This window comes from Diabrotica undecimpunctata, chromosome 8 (assembly GCF_040954645.1).
Source record: "Diabrotica undecimpunctata isolate CICGRU chromosome 8, icDiaUnde3, whole genome shotgun sequence".
In the NCBI taxonomy this organism is placed as follows: domain Eukaryota; kingdom Metazoa; phylum Arthropoda; class Insecta; order Coleoptera; family Chrysomelidae; genus Diabrotica; species Diabrotica undecimpunctata.
Genome location: NC_092810.1, coordinates 107,202,725 through 107,228,320, shown reverse-complemented (window position 1 = coordinate 107,228,320; position 25,596 = coordinate 107,202,725). Strand labels below are relative to the sequence as shown.

Here is a 25,596-nt window from a genome sequence, read left to right as displayed (position 1 = left end):
TAATGAATAAGGTTTTGGTATTCATCCTCATTTAAGGCGCCGTCTTTCGTCGATAATTACCTAAAAGTTGATATCGCTTAAAAAAATGTCCTGAATTAGTCTGCCATACTATGAACTCACGTTGCCCTTTCTTAGTGTTGCTTCGTTAGCAATATTGAATTTTGTTATTGTTACAAGTCCTCATAGACACCTCGTCTAAGGGCTAGCTACACCAGTAGAGTTCTACCTTGCAATGTTTATAACTTAAAAATTCTAGTATTTTATCATCAAAAATGTAGTTTAAAATTAATCTAACTCTATTAAAAGGGTTTTTACTGATACATTTAGAGGCTTTAAACATGTAAGCCTAGCAAGCACTGATGATGGAATAGTCATTCTGAAAACGTTCTGTGGGGTAGCTCAATAAGGTTTTTATATTAATATACCTTTTATAAAGGATTTGTGATTAATGGATGGTGTAAAAAAAAGTGTAAAAAAAATTGTGATTCATGGATGGAAAGGCACTAAGCATCAGCCTAATGAGCCATTTGGTAAAGCTATTTTTAAAAGTCATGCACACAAGAATTTATCGAAAATGCGAGGAAAAAATATTGCGTCCAATCAGTTTGGATTTGTGAACGCCGTTGGTATGATGGAAGCTTTATTTAGCGTTCAGGTATTGTTTCAGAAATGTAGAGATAATAGCTGTGATATTTTTGTATGCCTGATTGACTACAAAAAGGATTTCGATAGAATTGGGCATGAACAAATGATGGAAGTGACAAGAGAGGAATTGACGGAAGAGACCGAAAAATAATAGCCAACCGGTATTGGAATCAATCAGCAGTGCTCTGAATAGATGGACAATATACAGATCAAGTCAAAATCTTAAGAGGAGTGAGACAAGGTTGCATAATTTCACCACTGATATTCAATCTGTACCCGGAACACATTTTTGAAAAGGCTCTAAAAGATATTGATGAAGGCGTCTCAACAAATGAACTTAAGCTCAATAACCTGCCATATATAGATGATACAATAGTGTTTTCCAGTACCATAGAAGGGATGCAAAACTTAACAAAATAACGGAAGCAAGTAGAACATATGGACTGGATATAAACACCAGCAAAACTAAGCTAATCATCATCAGCAAGGAAAACCTAACAGGAACAAAACAGTATGTGAACCAAATGAGAATTAAACGTGTCTCACAGTACAACTACTTGGGAACTATAATCAATCAGTCGTGGGACAATACCCAAGATATTAAATGTCGTATCGGAAAGGCAAAAAGTGCATTCTTAACTATAAGCTATGTATTCAAGACTCATAACCCCATACGAGAAATAAAAATAAGGCTCCTTAAATGTTACGTGTACTTAATTCTTCTGTACGGAGTAGAAACGTGGACATTGAAGGCAGAAACTCTATCAAAACTTCAGGCTTTTGAGTTATGGTTTCTACAGAAGGATCCTATACATACCATGGTCAGACAAAGTTACCATTGAAGAAGTACTACGGAGGATGAACACAACCGAGGATTTGGTCAACATCGTGAAGGGCCGTTAGCTGCAGTACTTGGGACATATAATGAGAAATCAAGGCAGATATGAGCTCTTTAATGCATTTTGCAAGAAAAAAGGGCCCCAGAACGAAGAAGAATATCCTGGCTTGCTAACCTGAGAGCATGGTATAGAAAGACCTCAACACAGCTATTCCGTATAGCAACCAACAAAGTTATCATAGCCAGAATAGTCAACGTTCGGAACGGACAGGCACCATAAAAAGAACAAGTGATTCATGGTATACAGCCAACTACAGGAATTCTTCTTCGTTTTGGATACTCTCATTTTTTCGTCGGTACGTTCGCTCTTCTTTTTCAAAAGCCTAATATGCAACTCCCATGAGCTATAAACATGCATTTATTTAGCACTCAAAAAGATAAATAATAAACATTGTTGTCAATAATCTTATAACTAAAGCAGATTTCAGCTCTTGAAAAAAAAACTCAATTGAACATAAGTTAATTTAATCATCTCTTAAAATGTCTCAAAAATTAATAAATGAAAATAAATATGAGCCATATTCTCGTAAAAAAACGTAAAGCTTTTCATTTCTGCTTAAAATATGATACATAAAAGAATGACACATAACATTATTTTATCGCAGAAAAATACATTACTTTTAATATTGTATTAATTGATATACAAAATAATTTGCTTTAATTATTTAAGTTACAAAAAAAAAACATGAATTATCATAAATTCTATACTTAATTATTAAATTCACAAGACGTAATATATAGACACGGCTGCAATTAATAGTAAAAAAACCAAAATAGAAAATAAATTAGTCAACACTTACATTATAGTTTGATAACATTCATAGAGAACATCTTATACTGGAAAAAACAGATGCATTTGGGATGACCTTTTTCTAATCACCAAACCAGCGGTAGTCTTTGGATAAAATAAAGCGATAAAAGAATGACAAAAGGCAGTGACGATATGAAATCTGGCATTGAATGTGCGGTGCGGTATTGAAAAAAAATTGGCCTGTGAAATGAATTGCTAGTGGAACTCTATAAATATATAGAAAAAGGATCTCTTAATATTGCAAATAATTATAAACGTGAAATGATCAACTTACTACACATGTGAGTAAACAAAATTTTGCACAGTTTTGTTTACTCATGAAAAAATCAGCGGAAATATCAATGTCTAAAGACATATTGATATGCAAATAACAACTGGCAACTAAGAATAAAATTTGATTTTGTCCTTTTATAAGTTACTCAGAGCTAATTAATTTATGGGAAGGGGGAGTGTTAATTTGTTCAAAATATTTGTTCCCTTAAGAAAATAATAAGGCTTTAACTAAATTTCAGGTCAAATTAGGCATTTAGGTTTATAAGTCTATTTCCATAATTATTATTTGTCAATTCTTTGCCGAAGTTACCTATTACTGGGTTATTTTGTCTTCTTTAAGTTCTTGCGTTTAGGTCGACTATCATTATTATTTCTCTTTGATTGCCGATTTTTAAGAGTAGGTACGTCTTCCAGTTGTTTGCAGAACTCATCTTTTTCTTATTGTTTTCTACTGATATATCTTTATTGGGGGCATATAATAATATGCCTAATACAGTAATTTTGTGTCCGTAGATGTTAAGATCCGCATCTATTATTTATTCAATAAATGCTTCCCAATTTGTTATTTTAGTTTTTGTTCAATAGATATGTTCAGGTTTAGATACCCCCTTGGTTGCTCTTTTGTCTTTTGGTACGCCACTAAAAATGTGGACAAATTTTTCAGGTCTTGTGATTTGCTTGCTATTTTTCTGTATCTGTAATGACAGATATCTACATTTTTTGTTGTTATTTTCTTTTAGTAACGTTTTCTGTTTTATCTCGCCAGCCCTGTACGTTCCTTTTTTTGAACATTATTTTTCACAATTTCTGACTTAACATTTAGAATTACATCAGATATTTTTTGACTTACTCTTGGATTGCCTTTATATATATAATAAATAACTATAAGTTGCTTAATTTTAGGTAAGCATCATTTAAATTACTTAAGTTGTAGTAAGTTCTAGTTTATCGTCACTCTCATTGTCGGAAACATTGGACACCTGTTCGTTTTCTTTAAAATCACTGACACAACTAGCTAAGTTTACTTCAGGATTTTCCGTCTACACGGATTCATCAATCTCTAGGTAGTTCAAAAAATTTTCAACTCCATGACTTTCGCAAAAGTTTGACAATGGCAAATCATCTTCCATGTCTTGTAGCTTCAAATTTTCGACAATTTCTTCTCCATTACTATCGTTTTTTTTAAACCGTACCTAATGAAACAATTTTCAATTGTTTTGGTTGAAATGTCTCCTCATGCTGCCACAATCCAAATTAAGACCTGAGCAATCGTTATGGACTTCTCCAGTTCAGCCGTTGATAAACAACATTCTATAGATTGGTAACATTCTTCTCATCAAAAACTTTTTTACAGGGATTTAAAGTTTTTAAATATTCCTTGGTCTACCGGTCGACAATGTGCTGTAGTAGTAAAAATATTATTGAGATGTTAGATAACCAAATATCCGGATGAGATGTTGCGTTATCTAGGAATAAGAGAATTTTCCTTTTTTGACGGTGATTTTTTCTCTCAAATTTGTGCAGCCAATCTATCATGATATCTGTGGTCATGCAGGCTTTCTTTTTGTAGTACCAGTCGACTTGGAGTTTATCAACATGAAAATTTTTAAAACATCGAGGATTTTTATTTTTACGAATCACCAAAGGTTTTTCTTTTTCTCCATTTAAATTGACACACATTAATACAGTCAGTTTTTTCTTAGTAGATTTACCCCCAGTGCACTTTTCATTACAAAATGTAAAAGTTTTACTTAGTAAGGCTCGATAATACGATTATAAATATCTTCAGATAAATAGCCTCTTAATAAATTTGGAAATTTTCTTTGACACTCTGAAACGTCGTCAAGCACATTTACAGCTTCCCCAGAAATTGATTTTAAATTTAATGTTATCTCTTAAGCAAAACTTATCAAGCCAACCATCATAAGCTCTAAAATTCAAATTGAATTATTTGGCCGCCTCTAAAACTCCTTGTTTTATTATCGGTCCAGATAATGGAATGTTCTTTTTTCTCACTTTACAAAACCAAACGTGCATTATAGTATCGTTGGCAACACCTTCAGTTTAAATCCTCTTTTTTGTTGAACATTTCCACTTTCATTATACAATTTTTTCAAATCGGCCTTTTTCTTTAAAATGCTACTAACTTGAGTTTTTCCTATTTGAAAATTTTCGGCCAAAACTCGAACACTATAATTATTTTTTTTAGATACTTCTATCACCGATATTTCTTCTTCCACGCTTAAAAACTTTCTTTTGCTTTAGTCATAAACATTGTTACCTATAGATCAGAATATCGCAACTAAATTAGAGGTGTGTACAAAGAATAAATAAATTCTAAAATGGGTTTTTCCAAATCAAACTCGATGTACCTAAAGTCCCTAGTTTTATGACCATGAGTTCCTACTTACATAATTAGTTTGATGGCTACAATCAGTTAGGTACATACATATTTGGATTTCTGGAGCCCCATTTTTAATCTTTTAATTGCCTTTACCTTATTGTCCTTCGTTGGCAAGTAAAATTGCAATAATTTCTTAGAAAAACTGAAGGCAAATTTTGTCCAAAGTCGTTGTGAAGAGAGTCCGTTGTTCGGGGGTGTCTTCCTATTTACCCACATATGAAATGTTCGGTGACCTACAAACTGCCCATTCAGCAGAGGTTTTCGTTGTGGAGAGGTGTCCGTTAACAGAAGTTTTACTTATCTTACTTTTTACAGCACTATAGAATTTGAAAAGTTAGGAGTAGATTTTTAATAACCCAATTGAGTTGCTCTGAATATAAGTTTTTGTTATCGTTTCTTATTCACAATGATTATTTATATTCACTTGTGACTGTTACTCGTCTCTCAGCGGCTTCTCAAGCTGCTTGGTAATCTTGTGTTCCGTCGGTAAGGCGGTAAAATTCAAATTTAGGAAAATATCGACATATTGCATGTAGGGATTTTATATACATATATATATATATATATATATATATATATATATATATATATATATATATATATATATATATATATATATATATATATATTAGCATTTATTATATATCTTAATTAATTATTGTCAAAAATTATGTTATCTTTAATATCTATTTGCTAAAATATCCCTATCGAAAGTTCCATTAACGCTACCGATGCTGAAGTTATCTAGGGCAAACTAACCTATAAAAATATTGTACGTAGTAAGCTCCGACTTGATGTTAGCTAACAATACGCTGCTTATTGTAACAGACAATTCCGAAGAAAATTAGTAGTCTCAGCAGATAAACAACCCCAGCGCGGGATTAATTGCCTCCAAGAATTTCCGACTCGGTTCAAATTTCGAATTTGTGGTTGCAATTAATGCCCCGTTGCTCATTTCGCCGAAAGAGGATATTCTTAGTCGTTTTAAAGATGGGTCTAAAGTCTTAATTATTTTGTAACAGTAGGTATAAGATTACGCTAATATTGCTTTTTTTGGGTACAACATTCGCAAGTGGAATACGGGGTAGCGGTATTTTTTTTATTTTAAAGAAAACAGAAATCACAACCACAACTAATATCAGATAAAAGTTAGGAAGTTAGTGAGAGCGAAATATGTTCAAATAATGAATTTATTACACATGTTAGTCCATTTTCAAAGGATAGAGTGGGAGGTGTGAAAAGTACCTACGTATTCAGGACAATTTGAGAGTAATAAAATAACGACGATTTAAAGCATTTAATAAAGAAATAAATACTTCGTTTCCTTTTAGACTGACACAGTTTTTGAAGAATAGGACAGTTAATTAAATAAAACAAAAAAGTAAACAAACACAGTACAAAAAAAGTAACAACAAAAAGAGTAATATTTAAAATTGAAGAAATTCTTTTCACTACCAGCGGTACGTGAGCGTACCAGCACTTGTAACCTCTTAAAATCCCAAGAACCTTTCTGCTTGAATATTAAAAAGTTTTTTTATTCTTTTCTGTTTTAAAATAATTATTATGGTGGTACTCACAAGTACCGCCGGGAAAATCTGTATGTCGTTAAAAATTTTAGGCACAATACATTTATTAAAAAAAAACATACATTTTTCAGTAATCCATTCCAGGATGCTCAGCAAAACAATTCTTATTTGCACTAATACACAAAAATACTTTGCACTGAGAACAGGTTGAAGTAAGTTTTGACTGGATAGCTTTTGAGCTGCATACTTCGCATCTACCGCGTCTTTCTTTTCTTTCTTTCTTTCAAACTTTGGCCAGTGACTTCCAACTTGAAATAGCCTTATTCCAGAAGGCACGCTATAATCATAACGTCGTTTCTTTGATGGAGTACCTGTTGAAGGAACAGATTTTCTTTTTCTGTGTGGAGATATGTAGCAAAGGCTTCTGGTAAGATCCCTTCGAAACTGTAATAATTTGGTGGGAGGTTCATCTAACACTTTTTTTGCAATTACAAACGCATTTGCGAATGTAATTTCCATACACGCCCAAAATATACGTTGCCACCATTTTCTGGACCTCCGATCTAAACCATAGCATTGGGTCGCAATTGATCATTGTAGTCTACACCTCCCATTGATTTATTATAGTCTTTAATAATAGTAGGAGCATCTACTTCGGTTATTGTACCATCACGTTGTTTTCTTTTGACTTTGTTAGCTTCGGAGCCGTGGAAATTTGAAGCAATACTGACCACACGATTATCTTTCCATTTGAAATATGATATCCTTGTGTTAGAAATTCTAAAATCGTATTCACCCTTTTTAAGCATTTTGTCTTCTTTCATTTTAGGTGGTAAATATTTGCGATTAGTGCTTATCGTTCCACAGGCTAATGTATTCTCTCCCTTTAACTTCTCTAATAATTTCACTGTGGTATAAAAATTGTCAAAGTAGATAATTTTATTTTTGTTGTTATTTTAATAAAACCGCTCATATCACTATAGCACCATATCTTGTATCCCTTTTTAATAGGTTTCATCGGATTATATTGCTTTAGTACAGAGCGCCCTTTGAATTTGACGATATATTCATCGAGAGACATTACTTGTTCCCCCTTGAAATCTATTCCTAGTCATTGCTTCTGGCACAAGTGGAACTGAAAGGTCGTCCTGCGTTGACCAATAATCAGGAATTGATGACAGAGTGTGATACCCCATCAAAAAATTAATTCCCAAAAATGCAAGAAATTCTTCTTTAGCCATATTTAACTGTTTTCCTTTTTGTACTGCATATAAATTAGACTGAAACATTATATCCTCGGGAACATTTCCCGAGTTTTCTATCTAGTTTTCTTCCCAAACATAGTTTGCTTTTCCATAAGTAGGAATTTCTGTAGCCTTTTCAATTCTGTTCCACTGCCTCAAAACTTGTTCTTCTGCACTAGTCAGTATGAGCTCATTAACAGCTTCTCCTGATTCGTGAACTTCAACACTGTGATCGTAAACATTGTCAGTAAATTTAGGTATTTCACAACTATCATTTTCATTCTCGATTTCATCATTCAACTTAGATTTTACTTTTCTATTGGATTTCACTAGTAGCTGACTTTCCGGAAAATCTTCCTCGTTTTCAGATTCTACATCGGTGTCTTCATTGTTGTCAAGCGGTGGTAAAAATGCATCCATATCCTCAACATTTTCAATGATTTGTGTCAACTCGTCGTATGTCAGGACTTTCTTTGCTAACCTGATATTTGCAGCCATACTAAAAATTAAAAGAAAAATCATTATAATTGGCTCCTACATTTTTGTGTACAATTTTTTTGTTGTTTAACAAGCATTCTTGTGAAAAAAAAAGAGTTAAATTACTAAATATGCAAAATCTATCGTGGCATCAAAACAACACAATTAGTCCCAACGATACGTAGAAGTACCAGTTAAACTTAAGTGTTTCTTTATTACTTACGTGCCTATATATTGTAAAACCAATTGTATGTGTGAAGAAAATATAACTTACCTACTGATAGTCTCCAAACAAAATCGCAACGACGAAGAAATCAGCAAACAATAAATATCAAATAATGTATAAAAATATAACCTCAAATACGTTTAAGTGGGTGATCGACGTGCGAGCCATAATACCGCAGTTTTAAGAACGACGGTTTTACTCGCGGCTCGTTGGTGCTGATCGACTAGCGAGCAAAACGGTCATTGTCAACCGTCCACAGCAACATATTTTGTTCAGACGAGCCAAGTAAAAAATAAAACAAACTGACGAGCCGCGAGCCAGGCTCGTAGGTATATAAAACCGCGGTATTGCAATGATACACTGACGAGCTTTACCGACGAGCCACAAAACCACAGTTTTACTCGCCTGTCGATCATGGCCTTTACACTGACAAATCTCAACTATCACTGACGCATCAAAAACCCGCCAAGCATGGAAAATTTGCGCAATTTTAAATTTAGTTTAAAGGTTGGCTCTTACACAATTTGTTAATTTATAGTATTTATATTAATTTATAAAACGAAATTTAAAACAGATGTTAGATTTTCTAAAAAAGTATTAATATTACCGGATGGCGATCTATAACAGTTTAATATTATAACTATGTATTATTATAATTATATTATAATTTGTCTGTCTCTAATTAGTTGATTGTCGAATGTCAGAACTTCCACTAGCTTCTTGTGGAAGAGTTTCTGCAAAAATATTATTACAGAATAAATGTTACAACATTAAGTTAGTTCACCTTAGAGTCAGTTAGCTAGTTTTTTAGGCTTTGGTTGGTATGGATTATATGATATTTCAACTGTATGTCCTTCACACATCGCAGTATTTTTTAAAATTAGTAGATTCTAAAAATATATAATACAGTTTAAAGCCTTCAATAAGTTTTATTGCATGTATATAGATTTAAAAGTTATTTATTGTACCTTAGTGGGTACAGCATTATTCTTGAGATACATTGTAAACGGCGGTTTTTCTCTATCCGTCGAATCTTTAGTGAAATGCAAATTACGCATACGAGGAATTTTAGATAGTTCTTTTTCCTCTATATTGCAAAACAATATCTTTCTTTAATTGTAGGCAAACTAAAACAAATTAAATGAACTAGTTATTGATAGCAACTCTCCCACCGAAAGTTACAAAAAAAAATATTACCTGTATAAGAAGGATGTCATGTTTTTTAATGCAGAAATTCTTTTATTGTCATCATAATTATATACTACATTATAAGGCAACTAAAAAAAAGTTCTATGTATTATTACTTTTCTTATTTGCTACAGATATTGTTTTAAATGTTTACTTATTTTTTTAACTTGCAGTAGAGCTTTAGTATTGATAAGTACAGCTCCGAACAGTTCCTTTCGATACAAATATGGCTACTGTAGTATTTTTATTAAATCTAATTTATTGTCTTTATTTATTATTAAAATGTTCTAACACTTAGTTTATTTAATCTTTATTTCCACTTATTCTAATTTATTACAAAATCCACAAGGAAAATGAATTCCTGTAGCTGGCTGTATACCATGTATCACAAAAGAGGTTTAATCTTTGTATGTAGGTATATTTAAAAACCCTTAAAAGGGCTACATAAAAAAACACAAACGTTTTCGGAATAATAATTCCATTATCAGGTTAAAAAGCAGGTTAACATGCCTGAGCCACGAAAATATTAGGGTACAACCCTTTACAAAAATGAAGTTACCAAAAAGTGTACATGTTATTGTTTAAAAGTGAGTGATGTTTAATACTTTATTAGATTTAACTTCAGGCACCACATAACCATGCCTCACGTGAGTTCCAGGGTCCGGAGAGTAAACCTCTTCAAACGGACATCAGCTGGTAACTCCAGCTGAGTTACCAACTGAGTCCGATTGGTAATATAAGCATTTTTGAGTTTGTTTATAATAATTTTAATTGCCATTTCGTTTACTCTTGATTCCGCAGGGATACTGCGCGTCAAATAAATATAAATCTTTCCACTTAGGTTGCTGGGGAAGTAATGCGGGGAAGAGAATGATTTGGGTTTTGAGAACACTCTTCGATGGGCTAGCGGCGAAAGCAGTCAGTTTCATCGTTTAGTCCGGATTTTCTTTTAATTCGTTATTGTTTTTCGTTATTCCTTTTGGTTATCGGAAATCCGAGTGAGCAGTCAAGAGGAGAAGCAGGTGGACTTCAGAACGGTAGGGTTTATTGAATTTAATCTCAAAATGCTATTTGGCAGTCTTTGTTTAGTAAGTTTGTTAACACCGATTTGTTGGATGCTGTATCCCATGTGAGGGATTTACAAAACAGCGTTTCCAAGGTTTTAAGTAAATTAAGTAGCCGAGTTTGGAAGGATACATATTGTTATCATCAGGATAACCTGTCCAATTCGATGTTTGATCATCCCAAGACTTAGCCATTTTGTGTCTCCATGGGTCAATCCAGATCATTTTAAGGTTGGGTGGGACAGTGTATTTGATTTGTATCCAAATCCAAGAGAGTAAACTTTCTGAATAACTTAAAAGGAAACAATTAGTTAGTGAAGCAAAGTAGGTTTTGTTGAATTTTTTTAAGTAAAATAAACTAAGATTTGCTTTCATGACAAATAAAAAAAAATTATAAATAAATATATTATAACAAACATAATTGTCATATTTGTCATATTTCATTTGAATATGAAAGTCAGTAGTCAGTATTATCCTTTTCTGTCATTTGGTACATAACCAAAATTTTAAATTCTGTTTTGTTCAAAGGTTATACTTCGTGTACATAAATTTGGATTAAATTAGGCATTTTGATTTATAAAAATTGTTTAAATTGCTACAAATAGCGCCAATGTAAGGTTAGTTGATAAATTGGAATAATTTTATTTGTAATAACTGTTTATGTAAAATAATAATAAACATGTAATGTTTATTTTTAAACCAAAAGTTTAAAATTATTTCTCTTAAAAGGATTTTAACCCTTAAATTTTTTTAGGAAAGAAAAGCCTTTCTTTTTAAGCAACAAAAGGATTTTTTTAAACGGCGTACATTTTAAATACATTAGGAATATTTTTGGGTATTGTTGGCAAGAAAATCTCTGTAGGTATTTTTTTTTATTACTTTTTTTGTAGTTAGCCCTCCCATTCCCTCAGTTCAGTTTCCCCTTTTAACCTCCTCTAAACAATTATATATTGCTACAAGTGACACCCAACGTAGAAAAATTAAATTGCTCCAAAGTCTGTTTGCTGAAATTTAATTATTTTGAATAGTGACTTAGTAGTTCCTTTGTAAAGCGTAAAAGCTTCTTTGCTTCAACTTAATTATTTTAAATAGTGATGTAGCATCGGTTGGACGTGGTAAATGTGATAAATATAGCGTACGATAACATTGATTTTTAGAAAGCGCCAGTCTCAGTGTCAGTATGGATGTAATTCCTGAAAAAAAGTACCTAAAAAGAAGATTCGAATGCACTTAAATGCTGAAACACGGTAAGTACACTCAATGACATTAGAAGTGTTACACCTACAAGGAATAAATTCTTGAACTAAATTTTTTGGCAACAGCATGACAACATTTAAAACATGCTATGATAACAATATCAATGTTTTATCTTTTCTACTTTTTGTAAAAATAAAGTTTTACCTTTAAATTTTTTTGTGAAGATACCTTTTTAAAAAAACGGTTTGTATAGAAATTTTTAGTTATTATTCCTTAGTCTAATTGTATTCAGTGTAAGAAAATGCCTCGAGTTCGAAGACATCAAAATTACCACCATGTAAGCGATTTTGACAGGGGCAGAATTATTGCGTATAGAGATATGGGTTTGTCGTATCGCGAAATAGGCCGTCGCGTTAATTGTACGGCAATGACGGTTATGCGTGTCTGTCGTGTGTGGACAAACGAAGTTAGAGGAACACGAAGAAGACCTACTGGTCAACCGAGGCGTACCACAGAGCGTCAAAATAGGCGCTTTAGATTACTTGCTCTGCGAGACCGTTTTGCCACTACGCGTCAAATTGCTGACCAATGGTTTGGAGTGGTAGGTAGACCTGTTAGTATGCGTAGGTACTGTATCGTCGCATTCGAGCCTTTGGTCTGGTTTCATTCCGCCCACGACTAGTGTTTCCTTTGACTGCGGATCACTGTCATCAACTTTTGAATTGGTGCAGAGAACGGCAGCATTGGGTGGCAGAATGGCGTAATGTAGCATTCAGCGATGAATCAAGATTCTGTTTAGGAATGCATGATGGTCGTAGGATGGTAAAATGCCGCAGTGGAGAGCGACGAGATATCGGGTTTGCTGCTGAGAGACATGTACACAGGACAGTTGGAGTAATGATTTGCGGGGCTATTGCCTATGGTAGCCGATCACCACTTGTGTTTATTCGAGGCAATATGACAGCTGCGCGTTATGTTGATGACATCTTACAAACCACTTTACTGCCTTATGTCGACGGCCGTCGAGACCTGCTTTTTCAGCAAGACAACGCGCGTCCCTATATTGCTCGTCAAACTATGGACTTTCTCCAAGAAGCTGGCGTTAATGTTTTGTCGTGGCCACCCCGTGCTTCGGATTTAAATCCTATCGAACATGTATGGGATATGATGGGAAGGAGACTGTCCACTTTGCACCATCCTCCACAGATTCTAGCACAGTAAATACATGAAGTTCAAGTTGCTTGGAACGAGGTGCTACAAGCAGACATCGATCATCTCATTTTATCAATGCCTAGACGTATACAGGAGTGTATTCAGCTACGGGGTCGCCAAATACATTAATAATTTTTTTTTTGATTACTTGTTAATAAAAATTCTTGACGACGTTATCGTTTCATTCTTGATGTAAATCTACCATGTTGCCAAAAAAGTTCAAGAAATTATTTCTTATGGGTGTAACACTTTTAATGTCATTAAGTATATGTTTTAATGTGCACAAAAATCTACATAAAAAATTCGACTTAGATGAAAAACTGTTGACACAAGCAACTTTGATTTAACAGAAGTTTAACTTTTAAATGTATACAAAAAAAGATAAAAATGAACTCTATCATCGCCAGAAGCGATTTGACTATAAATTTTAAACACCTATAGATGCTTTACTTATAAAACTATTGAACACCACAATATACGATATCTACAAAAGCAATAAAATAATAAGAAAGAAATTGGAAACAATCGGTCGGAATATGAACAACTGTGAAAAAACTCTTTAAAATTGAATAAAAGAAATGAGTTTCAAATTTAAAACAATAAATAAAGGTCAAGCAGTTATGGAAAGCCAAATAGAATAAATAAGAAATAGATTATGTTTAAAAAAATAAAGCTAAAAGGAACCAAAACGTTAAAGGAGTTTTATAGTTTTATAGATATAGTCAATGGAGCCCCAAATATGAAAATACGTTTACGTTTTACGTTTACGTTTGGTAAAAGTCTTAGGTAAGATTTACAGTATTCCAGATACGACTTTTCAAAGTTCGCCGGCTATTGTTTTTTTTTTATTTATGATGGTACATTTAATAGAAAAAACAATTAATTACCTTTAAAATAAATAGTCTATTTTAAAATGATTTTTAACTAATTTTAAGAGCAAGATACTGTTTTTCAAAGTTTTCTACTTTTAACGATTTTTACTAAAATTCTCATCACCTTTCTCATTAACTTTTTTTCATTTAGGTATATGCATTACTAAAAAAAAATTATTTTATTTATTATTTTCTGTATTTTAAAAAGTTTATTGTAAAATATTCTAGGACTAACGGTAACCAAAATAATATGGTAAAATTGTAATGCTTGCAGCAATTTGTATATACCTAAACGTACAAGAAAAGAATACTTCAGTCGTCAAAGACAAGAATGCCACTGTACCTTTAAAAATCATACGAGCAAGCTTAATTTTGTTGAGAATGTAAATTTTTTGACCCCAAAAACACACAAAAAAATTTGCCACTCCTACCTCTGGGCCTCCTCCTAAAACTCTGATCAATTTACCAAGAAACTGTACGCCGTATAAAAAATATTTCAAACCAGAACTGAAGCTGAGATAATTTTGAACAAAAATGTTTAGTAATACTTTTTCTGTAGAATGAACTGTTTTTTCAGAAACAACGCTTAAATCTATTTAATATACTTCCCATTTACTCTAATTTGCTATTTTGTAGCCAAGTTTCTATTTTACTTAGGTTTTTTTTTGTAAATTTTCTAATGCTTTTGTGGGATTAGAGTCCATAGAAAGTATTGAGATGTCGTCTGCAAAAGTAGCAACTTCTTTGTTAGGTACTGCTGGATGGAAGATCTGCAGTCAACATTAGGAATAAAATAGGTCCTTGTACGCTTTCTTGTGGAACACCTGCTTTGATAAGATAGAGTTGAGTGTATTTATCATGTTGCTTTACCAGGAAGTATCTATCTGATAGATAGGATTTTAGGAGTGGAAAGAAAGGATATGGCAATTGTTTCTTTATCTTATAAAAAGGGCCTTCATGTCAAGCCTTATCGAAGGCTTGACTGACGTCTAGAAAGGCTGCTGAGAGGTAGGATTTACTTTCCAGCGCGTAGGATATTTTTTTTACTATTTTGTGGACCTGTTCGATTGTCCTATACTTTAACCTGAAGCCGAATTGCTGATCCAGAATAAGTTTTGTTTTATCTAAGATTGTAATCAATCTTATCAATAGAAGCTTTTCAAATACCTTTGAGAGAATCGATAGCAAATTTAGTTTTTTTTCAGGTTTTGGTGTCAGCATAATCTGTGAAATTTTCGATTGACTCGGAAAGTAGCCTATTCTGACGATGGCGTTAAAAATGCGCTGCAGATATTTCTACCCTTTTATTGAAAATTCTAGCAATAACTTGCCTGTTATAAACCTGGGACTTTTTTTGATTTTATAGTTTTTCATAATTTTATTTCTCATTTCGATAAGCGAGGGAAGTTTTTATTCGGTACGTATAGTTGAAGCGGGGCTTCTAAGAAGCTATGCGTAGTCTGTATCTTTAGATGCTGCAAGAGAACTTCCTTTAAACCTTTGTTTTTGATATAATTTAGTAACTTTGTTAGATCTTTGGTAGCCCTGTTTAGTTTTGTATTATGTTTTATCGCTTGCGCATCTCGATATCTGCCATTTTTTTCTCTAGAATTTTTTCTTTAACTGTAGAGTCACAATTTTTTCCGGATTTAGTTTAGTCAATAGTCGGGGTTGCTATCTACGCTGCTTTCTGTATAGCTGTTGTGAATTCTTTTGTTGCATCTTCTATTTCTTGCGGTGTTTTTAATGAAATTTGCAGAGTAATTTGTGCATCTAAGGATTCCCTAAATTCTAGCTAGTTTGTAGTTATATAAAGTAGTTTGCCTTGGTTTTTCAATAATTTTATTGGACAGTGAGGTTATGATTGGCGAGTGATTCGAGGATAAATCTAGAGAAAACTTAACCTGAAAATAATTTTTACTGATTCCTTTTATGATCCAAAAGTGTAGATGTAAAGATTGGGCAGTTCTATTGGATCGCTGGGCCAATTGGTTGGTTGGCCAGTGTGATCTGATATAACTGCAAGTAATTCCTTGCACTTAGTTGTTATGACCTAGAAAACCATTGTGTATGTTTAGCGTTCCAGTTTCCACCAGCTATATATCTATTACCTAACGATTTGAGAAAATCTTGGTATTGCTCCATTTTGTTGTTATATTTTGACGAAAAGTATATGGTAGATATTATTATTGGCTCCGTGAAATCATGAGCGTAAACTGTTGTTGCCTGTGGATAATCTTGTTTATATCCTTTCATCGTGTGAAGTATGATATTTCGTTTAAATATTAAAGTAGTCCCTCTATGCGCGGTCCCATCTGGATGTTCGGTATGATATGTACCATAGCCTGGTATTTTAAAATAGCTTTTATTTGTACAATGTGTTTTACTTACAAGATTTATGTCCAAATTACTATTTTGTATAAAAGCACGGATTTCTTACGCGTCCTTGCATAGACCGTTGGCGTTCCATTCAGCAATTTTAATTAGGTGAGTCATTTGGATATTTTATTGATGAATCTGAAAAATCAGATTCATTATTGTACCCGTTTATTTTTATTTCAATTATAAATAATTCGTGTATTAACTTATTCTTAAACCATAAGCCTTTATTGGCTTTTAATGTCTAAGGGTTAAAACCTTACTATAGTGTATTTTTATGTATAAGAGAGTAATAAAACAATTAATTATGTATGCAAATCCCCAAACTATTGATACGGGTGACTCAATGAAAAACAGATATTTGTCAACAAGTTTACAGAAGTATATAGGAAAACAATTTTAAATTGAGTATGACCACCAGGTATAAAGGTTGGAGCAGAATAAAATACAATAGTTGTGAAGATTACTAATCCCTAAATAAGGTTGCCAGTGTCGGAGTGATGGAGGTTAACAGGTACTAATGAATTTGTAAGAAATGTAAGATGTTTATTTTATTGGTTATATATAACCAATAAAAGTTTAATAAGTACCTACCTATTTGCAAAATAAAGTTTAATTCTTTAGATAAAATAAAACGTTTTATTTTATCTGAAATGAGTGCATTCCACGAAGTAAGGGTTTCAACAATCAAACATTTAATTCTTTAATTCCAGGAATCTACGACAGTAATTGACTAGATAATTACCTTCTAAACTTATTCCACAGAAAATGTGATAGTGGGTTTTTCCATTTTGTATATAGGAAGGTCCAAGTGGCGTATTCAAAATTCTTAACAGTTCACTAAAAGTAGGTACTTCAGTTGCAAGGTGCAGTTTATTGTGTATACTAGTGTTATGGAAAATTTGGAAGTGCCGTGTAAACGCCGAAAAATTGGTCCTCTAACAGTTAATGAAAAAACATTAATATTTAATTGTTTTAAATCATTTACAGACAAACGTTTATGTGAAAGTGTTGATGAGACCGTTGAGTTAGTTAGCAGTACACTTGGTGTTGGGAAATCTACGATTTACAGAGTTATTAAAGAAGAGAAATGTGGTAGTTTTCAAATGCCACGTAATGCTCCAGGGAAACCAAAATTTCAAATAGAATATCATTTTAAAGAAGGACTTCGACGGAAAGTGCATGAATTCTTCTTTAGACAAGAATTTCCAACATTGGATAAAGTTCTTGTCTCAGTTCGAGATGATAAGGATTACCCAGAAATGAGTCGAAGTACGTTATGGAAACTTTTAAAAGAAATAGGCTTCCGCTGGAAAAAGAATCCCAGAAAGTCTATTTTATTAGAAAGAAGCGATATTGTCATATGGAGAAGACAATTTCTAAGAACCATAAAGGAAATGAGAAACCAAAAAAGAAAAATATTTTATCTTGATGAAACATGGATCAACGAGGGTCATACACCAAATAAATTTTGGCAGGATGAAACTGTTACAAGTCAAAGGCACGCTTTTGTAAATAACTTATCTACTGGTTTAAACCCACCATCAGGAAAGGGACGCAGGCTGATAATAGTACACATTGGCAGTTCAGACGGTTTTGTTGAAGGTGGTTTATTAACTTTTGAATCAACTCGTACCGGTGACTACCATGAAGACATGAACGCTGATGTCTTTTAAGAATGGTTCGAACAAATAATAGATCTTCTTCCTAAGAACTGTGCAATAGTAATGGATAATGCAAGTTATCCCTCCAGACTTATAGAAGGACTGCCCACAATCAAGTGGTTAAAAAAAGACTTGCAGAATTGGCTGAGTTCAAAAAATATTACGTACCATCCCGGATCTATAAGAAAGGAACTTTATTCGTTGTGTGCCCTTCATAAAGAAAAATTTAAAAAATACGAAATTGATGAAATTGCCAAAAATCGTGGAATGACAGTACTTAGATCCCCACCATATCATTGTGAATTAAACCCGATTGAACTGGTATGGGCACAGATAAAGAGTGAAGTTTCAAGAAAAAATACCACTTTTAAAATTCATGATGTTAAACAGTTGTTTTTGGAGGCCGTAAATAATGTAAAACCTGAAAACTGGGAAAAGGCAGTAAATCACACTATTAAAGAAGAGGAAAAAATGTGGAAGCTGGACAATATTACTGATAAAATGATCGAGCCAGTTATTATAAATCTTGGTTTTGAAAGTTCATCTTCTTAATCTGATTTGGATTTGTAACAAGTAGCTGTAAGTTTTATATTAATATTTTTATTCATCTATTTAACATACCTTAGACGGTTTTAAAAACTCTTTTTCAATTAATCTTGAGCACGCCCATGGAGTGGTCGGAGCTACCAGTTAAAATTATGCTAATTACTCTCTCGTTCATAAAAATAAACTATACAATTATACCATTGTCTGATGTATCGGGAAAAACCAGGCTTGTGTGTTGGAACATGTTTTAAAAATTTTCACAAGACCTAAAAGTATTTTACTTAAATAATTTATTAATTAAATATATTTAAATTTTTTATTTGTACCTATATGAGTATAAAAACATATTATATTTTAAATCTTCTTCCTGTGACATACATGTGCACCATCTGTTCCTGGTGCAAGTACCTTCACCAGATAGTATACTATCTTATACCTCGTGGCATACATGTGAGCCATGCAATATTTTTTCGTAGGTTGACTATAATTATGATTAATAATTACAAATAAACATTCAATAACTATCTTATAGGAGTTTTAAAATAAAAGAGTTTCATTTCAGAGCATAAGTGTCTTAGAATTAGATATCCACAGGCAACGTAAACCTTATAATTATGGCATTATTAAGATAGCATGTATATATTTTCTTTTTCTTTCTTGTGGTTTTCTTTCTGATTCTGTCTTCTGAAAACTAATAATTTCTTTTTATTGTTGAATCATAAGTATTTATTATGTCTGTAAGATTTTATAAGCTATCAAAGGTAATCCTTTATCTTTAGAAATTACTAAATCTGCTATAAATAGTAAATGAAGCGAAGCCTCTCGGCGCCCGAACGTTTTCGCAGCAAAACATTATAATTTTTTGTCGTCTACACTAAAGCTTCCCAATCCTAATATTGATTTCTTTAAGTTTATGGGACTTATAACGGTACATGCAAGACGTCGACAGGATTTTTGCAGTGTAAAAATGTCTCGCCTATTATGATTGATCATCCATTTCCTATCGATAAGGCTGTTATAGCCAAGGGATAGCAGATAATGTGGTGTAATTTCCTCTTTTCCTATCAACTTTCGCTGAGGATATGTGGATGCCGATATTTTTTATAGAAGGGATGGCAAATTTTTCTAGAGCACGGATTATTAAAACTATTTAGGTTATACACTGATCAGGAGGAAAACTAAATATTCCGAATGCTCTTATACAGATATAGTAGTTGCAAAGTAATTATCTTTGTATATTAGTACAGTTAAATGAAATCGTAATGCGACCACAATGTTAAGAACATCGCGGCTACAGTTTTATAAATAATTGCAATTGGTTGTTTTTTTTTATATTTCTCGCTTAATTTTGACTAATCTTCGCATTGACTGTATTTTAGTGTGAATGATTCTTCAGGGGTTTTATACTGTACTTGTAATTTAGCTTGTCGCCATGTGACGAGGGATTCAATTAACTGACTTCCTCTATTTTTTCCTGACTATTTCTAATTTTTCCTATGTCACTCTGATTTTTCTAATAAACAAGAATAAATTCCTTATATTATTCCCCAATAATTTCTTAATTCGGAATGAACCCATTCGCGGAGTATACCCACTCACAGGAGCAAGTTTGTAGCATGAGTACACACATGAAAAATAAACTTACTTACTTAATTAGTAGACCCATTTGCACCATTCGGTGTTGGGCGTTGGGCCGTTTATAATACAATTCATTAAATTACAATATTTTACAGTCTTCTGAGGTGTCCTAGCTCTTAACGAACTTTTCCCATTCCGTCCTATTGGATGCCATCTGTGTTGCCTCCTGGGCTTCCCTTAATGGGTATTCCTCTTCTGTTCTTCCCTATTGGTTTGGCGTAACACACTCTTTTTACTTGTCTATTATTGTCCATCCGGGTTAGATGTCCGAACCATGCCAATTTTTTCTCCTTGATTGAGTCGAGTATCGGTTAGATTTTGAGTCTTCTTCTTATTTCTTCATTTCTGATTCTATCAGTTTTTTTACTCCTATCGTTCTTCTGAGTCTATATTGTTTTGTATATTGTCATCTTGGTCTTTGTTGATATTTCTTTGTTAGTAAGGAATCCTCTATTTAGTGATTGGAATAGATTTCCTGTGTTTTCCATTCTGTTGTTAAGATTATCCTCGATGTCTCTTTGTTGTTGATTACTGTTCCTAAGTATTTGTATGAATTTGTCTGTATTATTTTTTGTTGATCTATCATTACTTCTATTTGATCTTCCGTCCCTTGCTTCCTTGATATTTTCATTATCTGAGTCTTCTCTTTGTTTACGTTTAAGTTGGATTTGCTTGATTCTAGGTTCCATTTCTCTAAGTTGTATTTCAGTTTTTCTGCAGTTTCCGCAATTAATACTATGTCGTCTGCAAATATACACATCTCAGCGTTTATCATTTGCGTTCTGTTCCAACCGATGCAGTATTTCTTGAACGTTTTCTTACATTCTTTTACTATCTCATCTATTACATTAATTAATAGCACTGGGCTGAGACTTCCCCTTGTCTAACTCCTTGAGTTGTTCAAATGGGTCTGTCTGAATATATAACATTCTTACTGTATTTGTTGTTTTCACGTATATACTCTTTGTTGCTTCTATCAGTTCTTCACTTACTTGCTTCTTCTTTAAGCTTTTCCATATATCTTTTCTTTTGACTAAGTCGAATGCTTTTTCCATGTCTATAAAGCTCAGATATATTTCTTTAAGGCTTTTTCTATTACTTGTTGCATGGTGAATATATGGTCTTGTGTGTTGTGTCCTTTCCTAAATCCACTTTGTACGCCCTCTAATTTATGTTTTATTTCTTTTCTGATTTTCCTTTTTATTATGGTTTCGTATACTTTTGCTGCTACACATAGTAGTGATATACCTCTATAGTTCTTACAGTCTCTTGTGTTTCCTTTTTTATATATAGGTATAATTACTGCATTTGTCCATTCTCTGGGTATTACTTTTCTCTTCCATATTAGGTTATATATGTATAAGAATTTTTCTTTTGCTTTTACTCCTATATATTTCATCATTTCTGGTGCAACTTCATGGCTTCCTGGTGCTTTTCTAATCTTTATCTTTCTTATTGCTTCTTTCAGTTCTTCTTTTTCTATGATTTCTGAATTTTCCGTGCTTCTCATGGATACTTTCTTGTTGTGGCTTTCCTTCTTCATTGTATTCGCGTGATTTCCATTCAGTATCAGCTGGAAATGTTCCCTCCATCTTTCCATTATTGTCTTATCGTCGTTTATTATTGTTCCTTCCATGTTCATTATTTGTTTCAGTTTCGTTTCTTTGTTGCTTCTTAGGTTTTTCAGTGTTTTGTAAAATAATTTTACGTTTTCTGTGCTGTTTTCTTCCATTTTTCCCCGAATTTTTCTCAACTTTTCTTTTTCTCTTTCTTAACTATCTCTCTTTAACCTTTGTTCTTTGTCTCTTATAATTTTCATATTTTTGTTGTGTTTTGTCTTGTATGTTTTCTTTCCATAATTTATTCTTTTCTTTTATTTCTCTTTTCACTTCATCGTTCCACCAAGATGTTCGTTTCCCTCTGTTGTTATTTCTTGTAGTTCCACACATTGATTTAGCTGTTTTTATCATCGCATTTTTAAATTTTCCCCATTCTTCTTCTATTGTTTCTGTTATGTCATGTTCATTGTCCATCTCTTTCTCTAGCCCTTCTGAGTATCTTATTTTCGTTGTTTATTTCCTTAGTTTATAAATTTTGATTATTTCTTTGTGTTTTCTGTTTATGTTCTCGTTTCTTTTTATTTCTTTTCTTTTGCTTTTGAATGTGGTTTCTAGTAGATAGTGGTCACTACCAATTTCATAACTCCTTTTTACTCTTACGTCTCTTATCCAGTTCTTCTCTGTTTTTTTGCACTATAGTATAGTCTATAATTGATTGTTCGTCTCTTGATTTGACTTCTCTTGTGATCTTGTGTATTCTTTTATGTTGGAAGTGTGTATTCATAATCACCAGGTTATTGTCTAGACAGAATTCGAGTAGCCATTTTCCATTTTTGTTAATTTTTTCCTCCTCATAAGGTCCGATGACATTGTTCCATTTTTCTGCTTCTTTCCCCACTTTACTGTTCATGTCTCCTGTGATCACAATTTTCTCTGTACATTTTAAAGTAATTACTATTTAAATGGGAATAAGCCACAATTAAAGGTTTATTAACGTTTTCTTTTTTTTTTATTAAAAAAAAACAAAATTTGTTTAATTTACTAATGTTTGTATTTTAAGAACGATTTCCAAAGTGGAAATTGAAACGTCAATAAATGTACTTTAACCTTTAATTGTGGCTTATTCCCATTTAAATAGTAATTACTTTAAAATTTCTCTGTACGATCATTTATCACTTCTTGTAATTTGTCCAGGAACTCATTCTTTTCGTTTTTTGTTGCGTCTTCATCTGGTCCATAGCATATGATTAGGTTTGTATTGGTTTTCTCTGTATCCATATCTATGTCTACTCTTAGTATACGTTCGTTGTAATATATCCAATTTTTTACTTTGTTGATACTGTCCTTCTTTATCATGCACGCTACTCCTGCCTGAGCTCTCTTCGTCTCTTCCACTCCACTGTATATTAGTAACATTCCGTTTTCTAATATTATTGATCCTTTTCTTTTTTTCTTTGTCTCTGTTATAGCTACTATTTTAATGTTCTTATCTCTAATTTCTTGCCCCAGTTCTATTTTTTTCCATTTATACCTCTTACATTCCATGATGCCATTTTCCAAATTGTTTTGTTCTTTTCTATGTTTAAGTTGTACTTCAGTTTGTTTTTTCTTCCCTTTGTGAAATAGTGAATACAAATTGCAAATAAAAGAAATAATAAGAGAAAATAAAAATTTAAAGACAGAAATGACTATAATGAAACAAAAAATAGATAAAATAGAAATAGCCTTGGAAGCATGTCAGAAAGAATAGGGATAGAATAGAAGAGGGATACGTAGGAAATTCTTTAAGAAATAAAATTCACATAGCTTCACAGATTAAAAATGGATGCATATCTTAAAAACTAGTAGAAGTACTGAAACGTCTAACACTAATTTCAATACTGCCACTTCTGTTAATATTCCTATATCAATGTAGATAAATTGTTATAATTGGGTTATTAATATTCATAAGTAGATTTTCCTAATGTTGGAATCACGAGAGTAACTTTAAAGTGTTTAATAAAAGTTCATAAGTAAAGTCTAAAACAGCTGCAGAAAAAATATTGTACGTAACAAGATCCAAAAGTAATTTTACGAGACTCACAGGATTGTGTGCCGTAGGTGAGTCTTTCTTCCTACCCGTCTCGTAAATTATCACTTTCGGAACTTGTTACGTAAATTACTATCCTTTTTTTTGGTTGATAGTGTGTGGTTTATTTGTCTTCCTATTTTGTTATAAAGTAAGAATAAAAGTTCTACATAAAGGATATATATCGAGAAAGAAGCTCTTATATAATGTCAAGCATCAATATTAATATAAAAATCCTTTCAGTCTTTTTTTTAATTGTGAATACGAAAAATCTGAGTCGTCAATAAAGCACAAACAACTAACAAATAAGCAAAAAATACAGTTGTATTGACATACGTTAATGTGATCAAATTTTAATAATCGTGTGACAGGTAAATTTTTAAAATTTGAACAAACTGGAATTATGACGCCATTACATTATTTTGCTCAAACTAATTTTATCAAATATTTAACCAGCTGACACGGACTACACACTTTGTAAAAATTTCAATAAAAACCGATAAAGTACATCCACTTTATCTTTTCAAATGCATGAAATTATTCACGAATTACTTTTTATACTAGGTCTCTTTTTTAGTCACAGAAACTAGTATTGCAAAATCAAGCGCTTGGCCATAGAAATCACAATACGTTAAACAAGGATCAACAATATGACATGCATTTGATACCTTTTTTACTGTAAATTTTGACGTTTATGATTTACATTGACCGTGACATTAGCTCATTGGTCGTGTTTATTGATTTATTTGAATTTTTTTTGGTTTTTCAAATTATTTATCTTGTAGTCTTTGGGTATGTCCTTTAAATTCTATATTGTTAAGCATAATTATTGTTAGAACAACTAACTCTGTTGCTCTCTAAATTTGATTACTTAGGATAAGTAATTATTTTTAAGCTTATGAGAAAAGTAATATTTTCTAATCTACAAATTGTGATTATAATACATGAGTCTGGCTATAGTTCCGTCAAACGGAAACTTATTTGTATATTCTCGAGATTACTACTTATTATTAGGATTTATAAGATATGCCTGGTAAAACGTAAAATTCCCAAGCGCAGCAACTTGTGTTGCATTTATATAAATATTTTGAGTTAGGAAGATGTAATGGAGGAACTTTGGAGTCTCTTACATCTGTTCAAGAGGTAAAATATCTAATGCATGTTTGTTAGTCAGTTACTATTAAATAATAATTTTTTAAGAGAGTTACCGATGCTTTAAAAATATCATGGCGGACAATATACTCGAAAAAAAAAGAAAAGAAAACAATCCCATCCTTTCAAAACAAGACAAAAATAGACGTCGTCTTAAAAGTAAGACGACTGATATACATTTATTGATACTGATAATAAATTCATTTTTTTTTCAGAGAACCATGTTACTCTGCGGAGTTTGACCTCTCAATTAAGGAAAAAAGAAGTAGTGGATATTGGAAAATCATCGCTTAGTACATTGTTAAAAGACATCGGATTTAAATTCAAAAATAATGACAATCGACGAGCATTAATTTAGCAAACTAGTATTGCTGCTCTAAGGGCCAGTGTTCAATTTTTCACATGCGAAAGAACATGTCCTTTTTCGCTGTATTATATCCTATCATTCTTCACCTCAATTATAAAATTATTACCCTAGTGAAACCCTTGATAATACTTCCTACTCCAGCTTCAACCCCACCCCATTATAAATAGAGACAGTTGTAAGATAGCA

At 32.4% G+C, this 25,596-nt stretch overlaps 1 protein-coding gene across 3 annotated transcripts in view; it reads right to left on the bottom strand.

Moving 5' to 3' along the window:
- LOC140447820 (trace amine-associated receptor 1) overlaps positions 1-25,596 on the bottom strand; it is an 832,360-nt gene that overhangs the window by 227,703 nt on the left and 579,061 nt on the right. The window lies entirely within an intron of this gene.